Source organism: Pezoporus wallicus, unplaced genomic scaffold (assembly GCF_028554395.1).
Source record: "Pezoporus wallicus isolate ANWC-B61680 ecotype Strahan unplaced genomic scaffold, APGP_CSIRO_Pwel_v1 contig_6597, whole genome shotgun sequence".
In the NCBI taxonomy this organism is placed as follows: domain Eukaryota; kingdom Metazoa; phylum Chordata; class Aves; order Psittaciformes; family Psittacidae; genus Pezoporus; species Pezoporus wallicus.
The window spans coordinates 1,408,418-1,427,716 of NW_026635331.1; the positions used below are offsets into that span (position 1 = coordinate 1,408,418).

The window sequence follows — 19,299 nt, forward strand, 5'->3', positions numbered from 1 at the left end:
TCTTGTAGTATTTTTATGGATACTTTGAAAGGCAAAAGAGTGTTCAACTGGGTTAGTGGGCAGGTAAATGTGTGTGGCCCTGGGGCCTCTTGCGCTGTTTGAGGGTTGTGCTAATGCACCATTCAGACAAAACCAGAAGGATGAGATAGGCAATGGTCACATTTCTCTTCCTTTTGTGACTTGTTGCAGAGACTGGAGTGAAAAATGAAACACTTGCACTTCAGACCACTCTCCAGAGTGTGGACGTGTATGTAACCTTAGTGTCGTTCCTTGCAGTTGATGTTAACGGAAATAACCTTTTTCGCCACACATTTTTCTTGTCCACAGGCTTTTATGTGACCTTGTAGTGAAGTCATAAAAGCTTGAATCTTTGCTATCGCAATCCTTGCCATAGCAACATGCGTCACAGCCATATAATTATTTATTTAATGGGTTTAATTATGAAAACTGGGAAAGGCACTTATGAAAACTGGATCAGGTTGGGGGAAAAAGGCACTAGTTTTAAAGCTAAAAAAACCTCAACAGTTTCACGATAACCTAAGGCAGGAAAAAGTTAAGTATTGGAGCCTTTGTTTTAAACTACTTCACTTTCTTCCCTGTCTGCCTTTTCCTCCATTTTTTAATTGTGTTTTTCTTTTTCTGCTGTGCAAGAGCCATGCAGCTGCTTCAGTGGTTCCCCCCCTCCCCGTTTGCAGACCTATAAATACACTTCCTTTGTCATGTTGTTTCCTAAGAGCTTTGCTTCCAGATAGCTTTGCTATTTAAAATATTTCATCTTTGAATTTCTTATTATCGTGTAAAAAATAATAAGAAATCCTGAAAAACAATTGCTCTTTTTTTTTAGTCTTTAAATTTGTCTACAGCTTTTCCTGCTTGTGTTTAGAAATCCATTTTGCTATTGACAAACCTTCAGAGAAACAGCTGTCTACAGGAATAAAATTTAAAGTATCCCACTTAGAGAAACTGTGTATTTTTTTATAACTCTGTGTTGTGCTCTTGAGGGCTTCTTACTACTGTATACATTAAAAGTTGCATTGCATGGTCCATAGTGTCTTGCAGTAGTATACCGGTAGACTGATTCCTGATTAATAGTTGTTCCTTTTCCCTCATTCATGAGGGAAGAATGAAATGAGACAAATAACTTTATTGATTCCCCTTCAGACTTACTGACATGTTGTGAATCTTTCAGTTTAGATCAATAGATGCCTCTGTAGCTGTAGCAGAAAAATACCTGGACTCCTGGCAGAGGTGCCCTTTCCTGTGTCTCTTTCTTCAAGCTGTGCCGGAGTCTTGAATGGGAGTGGGAGCATCAGAGCAGGTCTTGGCAGTTTAGGATTTTAGAGACGGTTCTCGCTACAAGTACATTAAAGGCTGATTGTGAAATACAGCTTGGTGACAGAGCAGTGAATTGTTAATCCAGGACAGGGCTAGAATTTCAAATTTGTGAACTTTTGGCATGAAGGGAGGAGCGGGGTTTTGGAAGGGATTTTGTTAGTTGGATTGTGATATAAAATGCAAAGACTTTTAACTGAATAACTCGAAAACTAACTTGGAAAACTCTTCTGTTGAAATTATTACCTGACTCTGAAACCTTCATTAGTGACTATTCCTGCTCAGGCCTGATGCATGGAAGTAGAATTTCCTTTTTTGTTGTGTTTGTTTGGGTTGTTGTTTTTTTTTTTTTTTTTTTAAATGCTGAAATGTGAAATCTTTCTTCTTGGCATGCTGGCTGACTTAACTGCTTCTTTGGTAGGTCTTTTTCTTGCTGTGTAGGAAGAGGAGACATCCACTCCTCTGCTGTCTGCAGAGAGCTTTGTGGGACAATCTTGGTTTTTCCCTTGGAAAGCTACATTTTTGCCTTTTATTCCACAGATGTGATGCAAGGCTGTGTATAGGACCCACAGACTGGTAATACTATGTTGGGAGAAAAGTCTTGCATTTATAGTTCTATCTGTTTTGTTCCTCTTGTATTTTCTTGGCTGCCTGTGGAAAATCTGCATTTTGGAATTGGCAGTGCTTATGAGAGAGTGCCTTGGTCCTGGGACTCTTCTTTACTCTTCATCAGTGGAATCAGCAAACCCCTTTTGGGTTAAAAATGGGCAAAAAACCCAGCAACAACTTAATTCTAAAAGTAGGCTGTGAACTATTAAATGTTTGTTGATCCAGATGCCATGACTGATGTACTGTTTAACATGTGGCTGCAAATCACATGAGGACCACTTCACTTGTCCCCTGTGCTACAGTAGTGGAGCCTCAGAAGTATGGTTCTGGAGCTTTGTGAGGTTCCCAGGTGGACTTGTGGTGGTCCCACAAAACATGCTTTTATATTGCTAATTGATGTTTACCCTGTGTTGAATCCAAGCATAAATTTAACATTCACAATATTACAATGTAAGTTTCTCTAGGCCTTCAAAGAAAAAAGCCATACCAAGTTAAAAGTACTAAAGCAAAGGCATACAGAAGTGTGTAAACTGGTGTGTGTCTCTGCAGCTGTTTTGACTTCAGCTAATACTGTTTCCCTGAGTCAAACATCCAAAACTTGGAGGAAACTTGAAGTGGAAAGTTTTCTGTTAGAAATAGTAGGAGAGTTCCTGTTGGAAATCGCTACGCAGTGTTGTCAAATTGGGTAAGCAAGAGCTAAGGTCTTCTACAGCATTTTGTGGGGATTGTCGCTACTGCTGAGGAACAGTGGTGGTTGGCTGTTATCTCCAGCAGATGCTGCTTTGTTAGGTGCTTTGTTGAACTTACGAGGGCTCAAAAGCTTATTTGGGTTGAGTGCAGCCTTTGCATTTCTAAAGGCAGACGAAGTTCTGTCAGCATCCTTTCTTCCTAAGCTTCTCCTCCCTTTTCTGCGGCAAAGTTGTTCCTCTAGAAGTCTGTCACCACCCAGAGTTTGTAGTTGCTATGGGGGAATGTGCATGTATGTATTTTTTGCTGCAGCAGAAATTTAGCACATCTACAATGGAGCTCTTTGCTGCCTCGTTGAATGACATGTTAAGAAAAAATGTTTTTTGTTGAACAAGACAGGCAGACGGACTTCTTTCTCTACTGTTGCTCATCTCTGCTGGATTCCTCTTTTCTTGACTTGATGAATGTTTCTTTTTCAGACAGAAACTTTTGTTCTTGTTTTTGGGTTTTGAATATAGAAACTTGGAAACAGTAGCTGGCCTGCAACAGCAGAAAGGCTGTGCTTGAGACGAGAGGTGGGAGCTTTGGAAGTGAACCTACACCTGGTGAGAAGAGAGTGGTGGGAATAACTTGCACCTAAGAAAACAAACAAAAAACCCCAAAAGGAATAGGAGAACTTTGTAATGTTACAGTCTCTTCCCTCTGCTTAAGGCAAGGTCACTAAATTCGCCCTTTGCTTCTATAAAGCTTTCACTTGGCATGAGAAGCCTTAGCCTTATAATCCAGAAACTACTGAAGAAAAACTGTTTCTTCCATTTCTTTCATTCTATTTTTTATTTTTTCCCTTGCCTGTATCTTGACAATTAAACTGTATTTCTTCAGAGGAAGATCAGATGTTCTTTTAATGTTGCAGCAAAACTGCACCACTTAACCATGTTTTGATGCATAATGTAATCAGCCTGATTGCTTTTTAATATGTCATTCAGACCTACACTTGCTGTCAGCTGGGCTGAATCTGTTTGCTTGGGGAATTTCAGTGATACTTTCTGGTAGATCACAGCACCTGATGGTTAACAGGATTGGGTTTGTTTTTGTTTTTGTTTTTTTTTTTGTTAAATCTGTGTCCTCAGGGGTAAATAGTGACCTTAGAGGGGAATGCTGAAGCAAGTTGTGAAAAGGTGCTGGGTTCTTAGTCATCTTCTACTGCTGTAGTGGGGAGATAAGGACTGAATGCAGTTAAGGCTTTTGTGCCTTGCGTACCAGGCAGCACAGCTGCACTGGTGTATGAGAGGTGTAAGTAATGCTGTTTCTTACCTTGCATCTTTTCTGAGGTGGAGAAGCTGAGGGGCATAGATTGGCAGCCTGGAAACTGTACTACTGAGAAGTCTTCCTTCTTAGATACTAGTTGTGCATGGCTCAGTATTGTTTGGTCATTCCCAAACTAGTATTAAGCTGTAACAGCTTTAAATGCTGTTCTGTTTACTTTGCAAATCGCAGTGCCAGGTCGTATTAAGAGTCAGGGTTTTCCATTTTGAGTCCTTCCATTGAAGGACTTTATTGACAGTATCAAGTGTGAAAATTAGGCATGCGTGTGGCTGTACTTTTATATTTTTTCCTTCCCCATCTGAATGTGGTAGCATATCAGCTTTAGTATGAATATGATCTCACTAAAACACCAGCTGGTTGAATGTGGGATGTTTTAATGTTGTGCATGCTTGATTAATTGTAAACTAGACAGGTTTGGATAATTAAGATTTTCAGTTTGCTTATTGGTATGTGCTGGTTCTAGAAGATACAGGTGCTTCCATTTTTCCTTCATTAGAAAGAAACGTAACAACCCACTAAACACCAAATATACCCTATGTGGGCTCACTAGAAATTTGCAAGTGACATAGGTAATAAATTGCATTTGGCATTTCCAAGTGTTTGCTTACTTAAGCATATTATTATAACCTGTGCATTCAGAGATTTTTCTCTTAACAGCAATGTGTCTAGTTTTAAATTTCTGTGGCAAGATGCTTGGCTACAGCTTGAATGAGTTAAAAATGGCGAGTAGCTGGTTTATATATACACTGAGGAAAAAAAAATCTAACATAATGAAGTACTTGTGAAGTGTCCTTAAGGAAAAAAAGATTCTCTGTGTGGGAGTGTGAGGAAGGATTAAAAGTGAGACAGTCAGTAATACCCCTCCTCTCTTTTTAAAGAAAGAAGGCTTTCTGAGTAGCACTGGAGAATAGAATAAATATCGCTACTTGGAAAGACTTAAGAGAAAAAATATTGGTTAAAACAAGACTAATAACTTGCCTCTTCAGGTTGATTCTGTACTCTCTGTGACTTCCATCTTATGTAAAATATAGATACTGTTTTCTTATTGTCATGTCTGCTTCTCTGGTCTGTCCTCCTCCTCTCTTTTCTCTGCAGAAAACTTCTTGGCGAGGCTATTGATGCAAATTTGACCTTTAAGTTTTTGACTGAACAGCTCGTGTATCAGGAAATAGCTCAGAATGTGCAAGATAATTTAGTGCAGGAATTTAGTGCATTTTATCACTCTTCGAAACTTTCAAGGCCTTTTAAAAAATCAGTCTCTTTAATCTTACCCTTAACCACGAAGCTCTGCTCATCAAGTGTCTATGTAGAGGTGCTCAATCCTGTGGTGGGTGCCCCTTGATGTGCTTACTACTGTGGTGAGGCTGATAAGGCTGGGTCTGGTTGCCTTGTAAATACCTTGGTGTAGTCACAGCTACTCAGCAGGGAGAGCAGGATGTGTCTGGTTTTGTTGTTTTGAACCAAATTGTGTCCTGTGTTAGGTGGCACAGCAGGTGCTGGCATTGATAATGCTTCAGGTGCTGGTCCCACCTGAGTGAGCTGGTTTTGTGCTCAGCTGCCTCCTGGCAGTGGTGGTGGCTGAGCAAAGGGTGCAACCCCCTCCATTTTCTCTCTCTATCTCCTGCCTATTGCTTCTGTGGCTGTATTAATATGGAGCAGTTGAAGTCACTCAGTTGGCTGCGGGCCAACCTGTGCTGTATGTGCAGCTTCTGTGAAGACCACTCTAATGCGCAGACCGGTGATGTGAGTCAGAGATAGAGAGAGGGGCAGCGCCAACGGAAAGGTATGTCTTGTCTTTCTGTCCTGCCTTCTTCGGCGTATCCAAACTCTGCTCGTGCGCCTGACATTTCCTTTCTTCTTAGTAGCCTCCCTTTCTATCCCACCGGGATAATTTTACTTTCTTTCTGGTTAGACAAACTGACGCTGTTTTATAAGCTAATGGTCTGTCTCCATAAAGTCATTAAGCAACCGCGTTTCATTGATGAAAGTCTCATTCAACAGACTTGGCTTTTAAGGTCGGCAGACTATCTCTGTGTAACAAAAGGGCAGGTGTGCAGCTATAAGCATATCATACAAGCCAGATTTTTCTTTAAAACTATAGCAGGGGTTCTTTGCATATCACAGTTACTGGTATGATAAATAGAGTAACTCTCATGAGTAGCAACGTCATGACAATTTTTGTATTTACCTTTTCTTTTTGGAAAAAGTCAAGCTTTTGCAGTCAAGCCTTTTACCCAAAATATTGCAGAGGTTACTAACTGATGAAAAAATAATTTGTAAACTGAAGTAATATTGACAGGGATTTTCTGTCATAATTTAAGAAACCAAATTCAGAAGCCTAGAACTTGATGTTTCTTTTTGCTTGTAATCTCAGTGACTTTTTACTTGAATGTGAAGAGACTCCAAACATAGGTTTACTGTGGTGTTTAATATGCTTTTGCCTGAAATTATGTTGGTCAACTTTTATAGAAAACAGTTCCTTGTAACTTTTTTATGAACTCTCCTCAAGAACTACAATAATAAAAGAGAGAATGTCTGAAAACATACCACAGAAGGCTAATGAAAAACCCCAATAAGTTATGCTTCCTTAGAACTTTCAGCTTGGAGGGGAAAAAAAATCCTTCTGGGGGTTTGTTAACAACCTAGGTTCTCCTGACTATCTGAAAAGCCTGATAAACAGTTGAAATAGAGTTTTTGCTAGTAAAATACTTTTTTTTAAAAACTTTTGTGATACTGCAGTGATTTGTGTTTGTGTTTAAATCTGTGGCTACCAGTTTATCAAGGCTGTTGGAAAAATGTATCTGGCAAGTGTCTGACTCAATGCTTTTAAGAAAAACTGTGAGAGAAAAGAGGAAGGAAAGTGTGTTTGGAGATACCCTACACACTTTGTCTTTCTCCTTGTGAAGAACGAACTTCTTCCCTAGAACGCTTGAACACACGCTTTTCTCTGGCAGCATTTTAACTATCCAGTTAAAAGCATAGGAGAATAATTTGAGAAGTATTGTTCTGAGTATCAGGTCTCTATTACAGTCCGTATGAAATACAACTAGGCTTTCTTATTAACTTGTCAGGATCTGATTGTAATAGGAGAATAGCTGTAGAGAGAAGTGAAATAGTTTCCAGTCATTTATTTCAATGTGACTTAGTCTTTCTGTATGCTTAATAAAAAGCAATACAGAATATTAAATGGCAAAGCAGAGGAGTCTGGGGAGATGGCAAGGCATTTCATGTTCTCTGTTTGTCAAGCTAGATAGCATAAAACTGAGTGTTTGAGCTCTTTTGTGGTTTTAAACCTTTTCTGTGTGCATGCTTCTCATTTGTGTGCATAAATATACAATATAATCGTTATTGTGAGTACCAGGAGTATTCCGTGATCTTTATTATGACTAGTCTGTGTACTCTTGGCATAAATACCAGGCTCATTGCTTCACATCAATATGGATTTGTCATCAACAGAAATTTCTGTTTATATTCTGCTCTTATCCATAGTTCTTTATTATTTGTACCTCTCTGATTATAATTTCCTGTAAAAACACTTAAACCACATCATTCCTATTGAAATATTTCTTCCTATTGAAATATCTAAAGACAAAGGAAACATGATGCATGACGGGAGTTAGTGTCTTCTCCTTTGGAACCAGTGCTTTCTCTACGTGTTGACTCAGTTGCTTGATCTACAAACCTGGTTTTATTCCGTATTAACAGCATTGCAGTGACAGGGTAGGTTCCATCTTTCGTAATGCATCCCTTGTAAGTAAGATATGTGTTTTGTAGAGAAATTAGGCCAATTGGCTAATACCATGACAGCTGAGAAGTATCTATCCAAGTGTAAGAGTTTGGACTCTGTGTGTCACCTTTTCTTTTCTTTATTGATATGCACGTATACCCAAAGCCAGTGTGGCATACCTGTGGTAGAAGCAATAGCCTATAACCAAAATTTTAGAGTTCACAGGTATGGGCAGAATCTCTTTGAAATTGCCATGCTCCTTTTGGACCTGCAGGTGATAGCATGAATAGTCTTGCATTCAGAAAATACTTGAGAAAAATTCCTTGCATGTGACGCAAAAAGGAATGAACAGTGTATAAAACAGTTGCTTGAATGTTTTTGCATGTGTGTTGCCCATTGAAGAGTTGTCAACACTTTCCCAAATGTATAAACTTGTTCAAGTTATTAAAGCTTGTTTTTGGATAAGCTATTTGTGGAACTGCTGGTTGTACTGCACAGAACTGAGAGGGGTTCTAGAAACTCAATTGGCAAATAAACCCCACCCAGACTTCCACAGTTAGTCCAACCCTTTTATCATAGCAAGAAGTATTTTCTGTGCTTGCTAAAAAAGGGATCCTTTTGTATGTGGTTTAAGTTTTAACTCCTTGAAGCATTCTTGGTTTTATCCAAGACCAAGATTGTAACTGAAAAAAAGGAATGTGGTGCTCTACTGTCACTAGCACATACTGTAGTAAGCCTCAGCAGCACTGAATTGCTGAGTGTAATTCTGATAGTTTTGATTAGTTATTCACCATTTTTAGAGGACATTCCTCTTGGACTGTTTCCTTCTTTTAAATTCTTTGTCTCTTATCATTTAGTCTGAGGAAAACAGTCATCTTTATTGACAGGAAACTGGGATAATTTTGATTCCATTCTTCAGAAAGAATTCAAATTTCTTTCTAATGGCACACTACTGTGAAAACTTACTCTTTAAGTACTCTTTTTGCATTGCAGTTTCAGCTGGGCCTTTAATCAAAGGTGGTTTACTAAAGTCTGTATCAGCTTTAGTCCATGAAACTTGCCTTTGTCTTCCTGAATAGTTGGGAGAGTGTGATAAATTTTTCTATGACTTTTTACTACCATTAGTATTAAAATACTGAGGGGATGAACAATTGGGGCAGTTGCCAAAAGTAGCAGTCAGTTTCTTCTGTAAATGATAGTCACAGTGCTAAAGTACTCCAAGAGCAGTCATAGTCCAAAAGAAACACATCAGTAACAATTTAAAGTCACAGTACCACATCTTGATGGCTTCTTGTTTTCTTAGTAGAAGTGTCGTCAGCATCTTACTGGACCAATCTATTCACCCGCTTTTACAAGTTGGTAGCAGAAGACTTCTAAGATTCCTTTGTTGGCTCTGAGATGTAGGACACAGCTAATTTGCAAGATCCTTCATTTGAAGCTTCTTCATTACAGATAATGCATAATCATGGTTAATGACAGTATTTATTATAATAGTGTATAGTCTAGAACTGCATCATGTAGTGATTTGTTACTCAGTTCTGCTGGATAATTAGGTTGTTCTAGTAATCACCTTGTCCATGGTTATTTTCTTTCAAGACTGTCTTGTATTGGAATAGTTCTGTCTGGCTTGTCATCTGTGCACTGATAAAGCTATAACTTGATCCTTTCTTGGACACATGAGATGCCTAGATGATACAAACCATCACCCTGTTTCCTGGCTCTTGAAATTCAACTGTTGAATATTTTCTGAACCATGCCAGGAAATAGGACCAGTCTTAAAGAGTTCAGCCATTCTGTCTTGCCAGATCTGTAAAGTTGAGGTAACATGTTCTTCTTTATTTTCCTTTACAAAGGACTTGTGCTATCTCCAAGCAGGACTAAGCTTAGGCTTGTGTGACTGTAATTGTAAAACTTACTGTGCAGAATTTAGCCACTTCTTTTTCTATACACACCCAGTCATTACTAGTGTTTTGTTCAGTTTACACAATTATCTTATGTAGATAAAACGAATTACTTTTTATAATTTAATAAGCATTTACACAATATGGTTTAGCTTAGATGACCCTTAATCACTTGTGATTCAGTTTCTTGCATGAGCAAATTTGACAGTACTTATTTTATGGAAAACACAGAAATGAAACTTTAAAATTAGAGTGTATGTTAGCACAACTGCCTAACTCAGACAACTGTGCGTCATATTGAGCAATGCCGGGAGGACAGTTGATTGCAGGAAGTCTAAAAATATTTTGTATAAGTTTGTTGCCTCATACACACTTGAAGTGGCTGGAAACTCACTCAAATGTATTCTTGTTAATGTCCTACAGCTTTCAATTCCAGGATTTTGAACAGAGAGCCCATATAGAAAAAGCAGCAAAGCTTTGAATTTTCATTTACAATAATCTGCTTAGGCAGTGAACTGTCTCATCCTATGCAGAGTTACTACAGTTTCTCTTTCCCCTTGTAAGCATCTGGGATTGTAATAATTCTCTAGATCACCTCAGAAAAATAACAGGACATTACAGTTGAAGGAAATCAATTATTGTTCTCCCTCTCCTTTCAAAATACATGTTTGCAAGTACATGTGCACCCATGCACAGCTGTCGGGAGATTCTTCAAGGATGAGCAAGAGTTGTTTATGATCTTAAGATGTGCCTCTGATCAAGTATAAATAAATAGCACTTGGTTTTGCTCTTGAGACAGAATCGTCATCAAAGATATAGCCACATGCTATCTATACAGAGAGCTTTCCTACAGATGGCCTCTGAAAACTGTGGCCCTTGCAGTATGTTTAGTGGGTGGTAAGGTGTGTGCTGCAGCACATTTCCCTCCAGAGCAGGAGAGGGCACAAAACTGGTCTTGTGTAGGCAGGGCTTTGCACAAATCCCCCATGGTAATACTACTTGGTAATGCTAAGTTATTTCATCAGGTCATCTGGGGCTGAGTAATCAGTTTTCCCCTCTTCTTGCAGGTCTGTTTCTTTCATGATAATTTGCACCTGGAACAGCTTACCAATGCATATGTCTTCTCTCTTGTTTCGTGCCTACATGACTTAGTACTTTGCTGTCTTCCACAAAACCCATTGTAACTCATGGAAATATTTCAAGCGTGCTTTTAATCAAGTTACATTAATGAGACTCTTCTGTTTTGCTTTCTGACTATAAATTTATACCATAAAATCTTATGTAGTTTCAATTCATATGTTAATGAACAACTGCTCGGTAGTCTTGGAACAATGGTTGAAATCACTGTCTTACCAAATGTTGGTAATTTATAATTGTAAATCTTATTGTTTCTGATGTATGCATACCATATCTCTGTATGTAATAATGTATAACAGAAATTAGGGGCAGGAGGCAGAGTCCAAAAAAAGATGCTATCCTTATTTTCAGACCTGAATCTCTACTACAGAGATTAGAAGATATCGCAGGTTGCTTGTTAGCAACATCTTAGGTCTATGGTTCATTCTGCCGGAGCTCTGCTGCCTCTGAAGACTTGTCTAGGCCAGCTTTTTATTTTAACTATTAGTAAGACAATGCCCTGAAGCTTGTTACTCTTCAGATGGTCTGTCCCCTGATAATGGTTGTTCACTGCTTGCCTGTCTGAGAGACTTGGTTGGGGGATAATATCAGAAGTAGTGATCAGGCTTCCTTGCTCTGAGCTGTTCAAATATGGTATGTTTATTAGCCTATATATATATATTTATGTATGTGTGTGTGTATCTTGTCTAGTGCTGTTCACTTAGTTTTTTGTGTATACTAGACAGGAACTGCAAGGGCAGGCTGAGATATGCCTTTTTACAGCCGTGGTCTTGGAGGTGCCGTACAGCATATATGTTGAGGTTTGTGGTTCTGAGCTGTATCCATTGCAAATCCTGTAGGTGAGGTTTGAAAGCATGCTGGCCTAAGGAGCACCTGCATTTTCCCAGGACAGGCTCTTTTAAATATGCAAAATTACAAAAACACCCAAACAATCCCTGTCCCATACGTAATGTGGTCAAATGTCCATCTCCAGAAGCATTTTCTCATCTTTAAAGTTTTCTGTGGGTGTAAGTTCCAGTACAGCTTCACACTCTGCTTCATCATAATGGAGTCAGAAAGAAATTACTGTCAGGTGGGAAGATATTTCTTAAAACCTTCTTTCAACATTCGTACCTATTGCAATGCCTTAGTTAGAAGTGGAGCAATCTGTAGGTTCTGACCAACAAGAAGTGTGTCAGAAATACCATGTTTTTATGACCCCAAATGACTGTCAGACATCAAGCATCATTACAGTCTTATATGCCAAGCTTGAGATAATAATTTGTTGATATATGGCAGTAATTGTTTTTTTTTTTTAATTTTTTGTAAAACTGCAGTTCACAAATCCCTGTTTCCTGCTCATCCCGTGCTGCAAATCAGTTCCTTCCTGTTTTTCACTGTTTTCAATTCACTGTTTGCTTATGTGCTTGTACAGTTTTAATGTGCTTATAGAATACCATGCACTTGGAAAAGTATTTTAGGAACCAAGAGATCAATAAAAATAAGCAAATTCAGGAATGGAATGAATCTGTTACTTAGTTTCTACTAGAAAGAAGACTATTTCTTAGTTTAGTCTTAGTCTGTTCTGAATGATGTCACCCACACAAGTGAATTCTCTTCCCCATCCCCCCCAGCCTTCCAAACCCTCAAAGAGAAGTAGCAGAAAGGTGAATGATGGCTTGATGTATGTTAAAAAAAAAAAAAAATTTTTTTGCAGGTCAACATATTTTTCTTTTCCTTTTTTATCCTTTGAGCACTCCTGGTGATTCACTGGTGTTTTGCCTTTATGAACAAGTACTGGGATATCTGTATGATGCTCAGACTGGGTTTAGTCCGCAGTATAGTGTACTTGCTTATGTGCCTTTCTGTTGTGAATAGCAAACACAGTTGTGGGAAAATAATGGAGGACTGATAAATGAGTGAGAGAAACACAATGAAGTCTGCACTCTACTATTAGAAATGAATTCTTGCATCCTAATGCAGCTTCTGTAAGCTTTATGTGAATCTTCTACCTGGACTTAGAATTGCTTTAATCTAAATGACAATTTTATAGAACATCAAACAGAGACATTAAGCAAACTTGGGATGCATGGTAAAACAAACTTCATATGAAGTTGATCTCTCTTTAGTATTCTTTTCCACACTGAGAGTGCAACTCATCCTTTTTTGACTTTTCATTTAATTAGCATTTTGGAACCCTATGGAAACTAACATAATAACATCAGGAATCATTACAGATAGACCAACCAATGAATTTCAAAGTTTTAGGTTGCCTAACATCTCCCATTATAGTATTGTCTTAGTTAAATCATGTTTTAACTGGTTGCGTTAATGAGTTTTTGTCCTGGATATCTGTCGTAAGCTGACTGTGTGTGAGAAAAGGAATGAAAATGAGATAATTATTGGTTTGTTTAAGGAAGATGTCCTTCCCCGTCCTCCCCTTTTCCCCTCCCCCTCTCCCCCTCTGAAAGAAGGCAAGGCTAACTTTTTGTGGGGATTGGAAAGAAACATCTTGGTTTCAGAAGGCTGTTAGCGGACTTACAGAATATTGTTCAAATTTGGAAGCTATGTAAAGTTGCTGGGTGAAAGAGAATTCAATATTTTAGTCTATTAAAAGTGTAGAAGTTTAAAAACAGACACTTGTGCATTGCCAGTGTCCCATGATTACAGAGACTATGTTGATCTTTCTAGGTAGATCTCAGTGCTATGCTAGTGGCAGAATAATAATGCCACTTTTAATGTCAGCATTTGATACTTTAGATGGAGTAAAACATTATTAGGTATTTATTTTTTTGCCCTACTCTTACTTCTGTTTGAAGCTAAGACAAATGTATTTTCCCTCCTCTGTCTTGTCTCCTTTTTATAAGCACAGTTATTTTGACAGAATAGTGTCAAATAGACATTAGACAGAAGCAATGCTGATTTGTATCTAGGGAGTTTTGATTTTGTGCATTTCTTAAACTCTATTAACAGTTTAACCCCCAAATAGGGAGAGATCAGTTTGTGTAGCAGCTTGTTTCAGCTGTATACCCTGTTTGGGGTGTCTCACAGACCATTGAAAGTTCCTTTATAAACAGCAAGTGAATTTATTGTTTCCAGAAAGCTCTTGCTCAGTAGATGGTATTTCAAATGGGAAGGGGTTTGTAGGTCTTTGCTTATGCAAACTGTCCTTTGGTTTGTGTGTTTGTGGTAAATATGAAACTTCAGTCAACAAATAGTGTTTGACAGTTAATTCATTGATTATATGTTCACAGAATTACTGGGAGTGGAAGGCACTTCTGGAGATGTACTTCAGTTCCCTTGTTAGAACAAAGGCAGTTGCGCAGCACCATGTCCATTTGGGTTTTGAGCACCTCCAGGGATAGAGACCTCTCTAGGTATCCTCCTCCAGTGTTCAATTATCCTCACAGTAAAAAGGCTTTTCTTATGTTTAATGAAATTTCTTGTATTCCAGTTTGTGCCCATTGTCTCTTGTTCTCTTACTGGGCACAGCTGAGAAGAGTCAGACACTGTTGTCTTTACTTCCACCCACCAGGTATTTATATGCATGGATAAGATCCTCTAGGCTAAGCAGTCCAGGCTTTCCTGCCCTCTTCTCATGTAAAAGATGCTCCACCCCCTAATTATATATCCAGCCTTTCACTGCATCTTCTCCAGAATGTCCATGTCTCTCTTGCAGAGCTCGGAACTGGACTCAGGGTTCTAGATGTGTCTTACCAGACTGAGTAGAAAGGAAGGATTACCTCTCTTGACATGCTGGCAGTGCTGTCTGTAATTCAGCTTAAGAAGCCATTGGCTGCCTTTGCCATGAAGGCACATTGCTAATTTCTAGACAGTTTATCTACCATGGCCTTCCCTACAAAGCTGCTGTCCAGCTGGCTGTCCCCCAGCCTGCACTGATGTCTGGTGGTATTCTTCCCAGGTGCAGGACTTTATTTCCCTTTGTTGAACTTCATGAAGTCCTCATTGTCCCATTTTTCCAGCTTGTTGAGGTCCCTCTGAGTGCCAGCGCAGCTTTCTGGTGTATCAGTTGCTCCTCTGTTTTCTATTGTCTGCAAACTTGCTGAGGGTGCACTGTGTGCCATTATCTGACCTCCACCTGGACTTCATGCTGCAGACTGCAAGCGTGAGTGTAGAAGTTAAGTTCAGCCACTCTTCAGTCCACCTTTCAGTCCACTTATCTAGCCCATATTTCACTGGGTTTGTGTATGAGAGTGACATGGGAGGCAGTGCTGAAAGTCTTCCTGAAGTCAAGATAATTAAAATTCACTCCTCGTCCATAATCCTTAAACCAGTCATTTCATCAGGTTGGCCAGGCATGATTTTCCTTTCATAAATTCATGCTGACTACTCTTGATCATAGTCTTGTCCTTCATTTATTTGAATGTTTGAGAAATCAAAAGCGTTAACTCAGTATGAAAGTAATCAAGTCTGGGTGAGAGAATCAGCATGACTCAGTTTCATATTCTATTCTGGAGGCTTAGTATGCATTTGGGTAGCAAGGGTAAGTTATATGCAGGTCTATTTTCTCCTTTGTAGGAGAGAGCTATTTGCCTTCACTTGGGATTTGCAAATATGATATCCTGTAAAAATTTGAAGTTACTGAATTGTTTGGGTTGAGCATGCTTGTGAAAAAGCAGAGGAGAAATATAGGTTGTTTTTAAAATATGGTGTGTTTCATCTGGAATGTCAAACTGCACAGGGTTACCTTTCTGGTATTTTCTCAGCAAAGCAAGAGTCCCAAGTCAGATCCTGGCTTCAGCTGGGCCAGCCAAGCCAGTGGCTTACAAGGCAATTAATTTTGGATAACAAGATCAAAAGACTTTTTTTCCCCTGTGATTGCTGTGCTGGTTTTCCCTTTTTACATTCCCATTTTGAATGAGTATCCTGGAAGTGGATTGAGATGCAGTAGGGTTGTAAAGCCCTAAAGCTGCTTCATCAGTTGTGTGTGTGTTTGGTTTTTGGCTTTAGGTCTTTTGGTTGGGTTTTTTATTTTTTGATTCTTGCTGTTTACAGGTTGTGTCAAGTTTTAAGTGGTTCTGTATATTTCCAACCTAAATATGACAAAATTACAGCCTTATGTACTCATTTTGTCTCCTTTATTTAATTTCACTTCCCTTTCCTGCATGTTACTGAGAGCAGCTAATGGCAAAAGGATACACTAGAGATGGTGCTCTGGGTTAGGGATGCCTGTTTCAGAGACCACAGTCTAGTTTAGATAATGTGTGGCCTTTAAAAAAAATTGTATTCTAAAATGTTTAATACCTGTGCTTATGCGCTTATGCTTTTTTTCTTCCATCAAATGAAGATGTATTGAAATTCTGGTTATACTACTAATGTTTTCAAGTTCTTTGGGAAAAGTGTAAGAGGTAAAGCCAGTGTGATAAAGCAGTGCTAATTTCACAATTATGTCTTAGGTTTTTGCTCACAATTCTTGTGCTGCTTTGGACAGGCTGCTTAATCTCTCTTGTATAAAACATTGATACTAGAGGGGCTTGATTTGTTAGTTTTTCCATCTGTGTAGTGTGCTTACCCTTTTTAACTGTGTATACAACAGCTGGATCCCTGTGTTACCTAGGAAGACATCTGAAAGCAGGGCTGTTTTTCCCTTGCAACCAATAAAGAAAATAAGGCTAGGTTTAGTTTAATATTTAGATTTTTCTCATTAGCCTCAGCTGTCAAATAGAATTAATTTTATTGTTACTTTGAGGTTGGATGCTTCTTGCTTTGGTAAATGGACAACATTAATTACTATAACATTTTCATGTTGGTGACAGTAAAACAGTCAGTGTGCTGTGCTTTGTCAGCTCCGTTTGATAGCTGGGGAAGCTTGGGTTTCAGAAAAGGCAGCTACTGATGTTCTATGAAACATTATGATTTTTCCAATGTGGAATTTATTAACTGTAAATATGTAAATTGTTATACATAAACTTCATGTTCCCCATTAGGGAGCTCTTGTACTTTGGTATGATTGAGCAGAGAATATATGTAAAACAAAAATGGAACATGGCTCAAAGCCTGTTTAAGTAGAAGTGACGTTAATTTTGAGATTGGAGCTAGCAATGTTGTCTGTGCTGTTGTGGCAGTACTTTGTTCACAGTTTCTTTTTATCCTGTGAGGTAGAAACTCTTCGTGGGTTTGGTTTCTGTGCATGGCAGTCCTCTAGTTGCAGGAGTGATAGCAGAGTAAGTCGATTAGCATGATTGATACTGCATGTCAAGGGACTGGCATAATGGGCTACCATTGAGACTGCATTGTGAAACCACACACGGATGAGGTAATCTCATTAGATGATTAAAACCTTCATTGAGTGTACCAGATTGCAGAGCTTTCTGTTGTATTGCTGTTGGGAATTGATGCTAAATAAGTGTAGTGCTCTCCTGAAATGGAGATCTTGCTGGGTTTTTTGCCTGGATAAGTGTCGCAGCAGCTGGAGGCTGGTGAAGGATGTTCCATCTTTCTGTGTTTTAAAGTAAGATTTTTAAAGTAAAATTTTATTTTAAAGTCGGTGACAGGCTTCTGGTAGTTTAGTTTTTACCATGCTTTGTTGTTCTGTGTGAAAATCTGTAGTATTACTGTTAAGGATATGTTTCTGCTTTGTGTAACTTATGGTCCCTGTTGCAAAGGGACATTGTGCATTTCTCAGTTTTGTGTAACTTATGGTCCCTGTAGCAAAGGGACATTGTGCATTTCTCAGCTCTGTTTTTATAAAGTAACTATGTTTTTTCTGGAGGTTGGCTTTGGCTTGACCTGGGGTGAGGTGTCGTCTAAGTGGCAGACCTCATCCTCTTGTCTGTCCTCTTCGCAACTAGCGTGGCAGGCAACACATGCTCAAGCTAGAACTGGTTGTATACAGAACTCTTATCTGACTTGGTCACTTGTTCTAATGAGCTCACTGAAAAACACTTCCTAAAGAAAGTTAGGATACTTGACTAGTCCCCTACTGGAACCTTGTTTTTGCTAGCAGGTAAAATGAAAAGCAAATGTTACTAATTCTGGGTCTGTTACAGTATTTTTAATAAAAGGGTTAGTAGAACACAGTTTTGGAATGTCAAGGCTACTATTCTGAGACTGGCAGTAACTACTGTTGCTGCATAGACAGATTTTTCTATATTAAAGAATAGCCCAGTTCATCTTTTTTTCTGGGGGGGGGGGGGGAGTGGTGGGGGGTGGTGTTGTGTTGGAGGGGGTGGAATGGGGCAATTGATAGAAACATTTCTAACTTCCATTGTGTGTTGTGAGCAGTTGGTCTATTTCTGTTGCTTAGGGAAGGCACTATAGGACAATAATAACACCTGTGTGTATCCAGTGGTACAAGCCCAGTTACACTGTTGTTTTGGCAAGAAGCCCCAGCAATGTAGTGTCTTCTGAACTCTGTCAAATGTGGTTTATTTATTCAGCAGTTCTGCAAGGAAGTGATCTTTGTGTAAGAGCTGTTCAGGATCTGGTGTCGAAAACCTTCCAACCAAACAAAAAATAACAAAAAAAAACCCCACAAAAAACACCAAAAAACCCAAACCCCAAACAACAGAAAAATGAACCCAGAAACCAAAGCCCACAACAACAACCTGTTCCAGCATGTGAAGAACTGGGGAAATATTCACACTGCAAGAAGAATGCTCTTTCATGTGTCTTTGACAAAAAAAAGCAACTAGACGAAGTTGCACAAGTTACTGAAGGGTTATGCACAGCAATATTCTGTAAAATGTGATCAGCAGAGCAAGCACAAACCAAGTTTTCACATGTAATTTTTCTAGTTTAGTAAAAATGGCATAACTTGGTGATAGAAGACATCATCTCATGACATTGATTCTAAAATTCAAGGCTACGCTGGATATCAGTGATACGCAAATAAGAGGCAGGCCAATGATTTATATAACAAAGTAAAGTTGAGTCTCATCAAAAACTAAACGCTTAAGGAAATAAATGAACTGGCAAGGATTACAAATTTGTTTATTGCCTTTTTTCCCCTGTTTAAACTGTTAACAGAGCATTACTTTTGTGTAGCTGAGTATATCTTCCTGTGTAGTAGACTGAAGTAAATTATTTGACTATTATGCTTTCCATTCCAACTTTAACTTGCTCACAAGTGTGCTGGTTGAGCTGAAGTATCTCAAGTTCTCCTATTAGGAGACCTTGGTGGAGTCCTGACTTTCAAGATGCCTGAGGGTACTCAGGTAATGGCACTTCTTTGCAGTTACTTTTTATTTTATGGGCTAAGCAAATCCTTGGTACACAGCTATATTTTTGCTGTTGAAGGACCTGTTCCTCCAAAGGGAATTTAAAATAAACTGGAGTGTTTCCTGAAACAAGGCAAGTGTTTCGATAATGAAAATAGACACCTCCTTTGTTGGTATGACTGCAACCCATCTTAGTCTTTCCAGAGTGTCTGCCATGAACAGAGGAGAGCAAATCATAAATGGGAAATTTATGGCCCTTTTCAAAGGCCCTTTTCAAAGAGAATGAGTTACTGGCTTTACTTCTTCACATGGTTTTCTTCTCTCTGCATGCTGAGTATACTTAAAAAAATGAACTTGCAGGGTTGATACCCCAGCCCTGTTGGCTGTTGGAACAGATATATTACTTCAGCTTCACTAAGAT

General features: G+C 38.8%; 1 protein-coding gene across 10 annotated transcripts in view; it reads left to right on the forward strand.

Annotated features, from left to right (window-relative positions):
• The window catches only part of GAB1 (GRB2 associated binding protein 1), a 100,848-nt gene that overhangs the window by 20,946 nt on the left and 60,603 nt on the right, over positions 1–19,299 (forward strand). Inside the window, exon 1 of one of the 10 annotated variants that reach the window (XM_057419482.1) lies at positions 5,451–5,737. The exons of 8 other annotated variants lie outside the window; for them this stretch is intronic. The gene's annotated coding sequence lies outside the window, so the exon portion shown is untranslated. Of the gene's footprint in view, positions 1–5,450; positions 5,738–7,587; positions 7,675–19,299 lie in introns of those variants that run through there. One more of the 10 variants, XM_057419502.1, reaches the window with a different exon arrangement.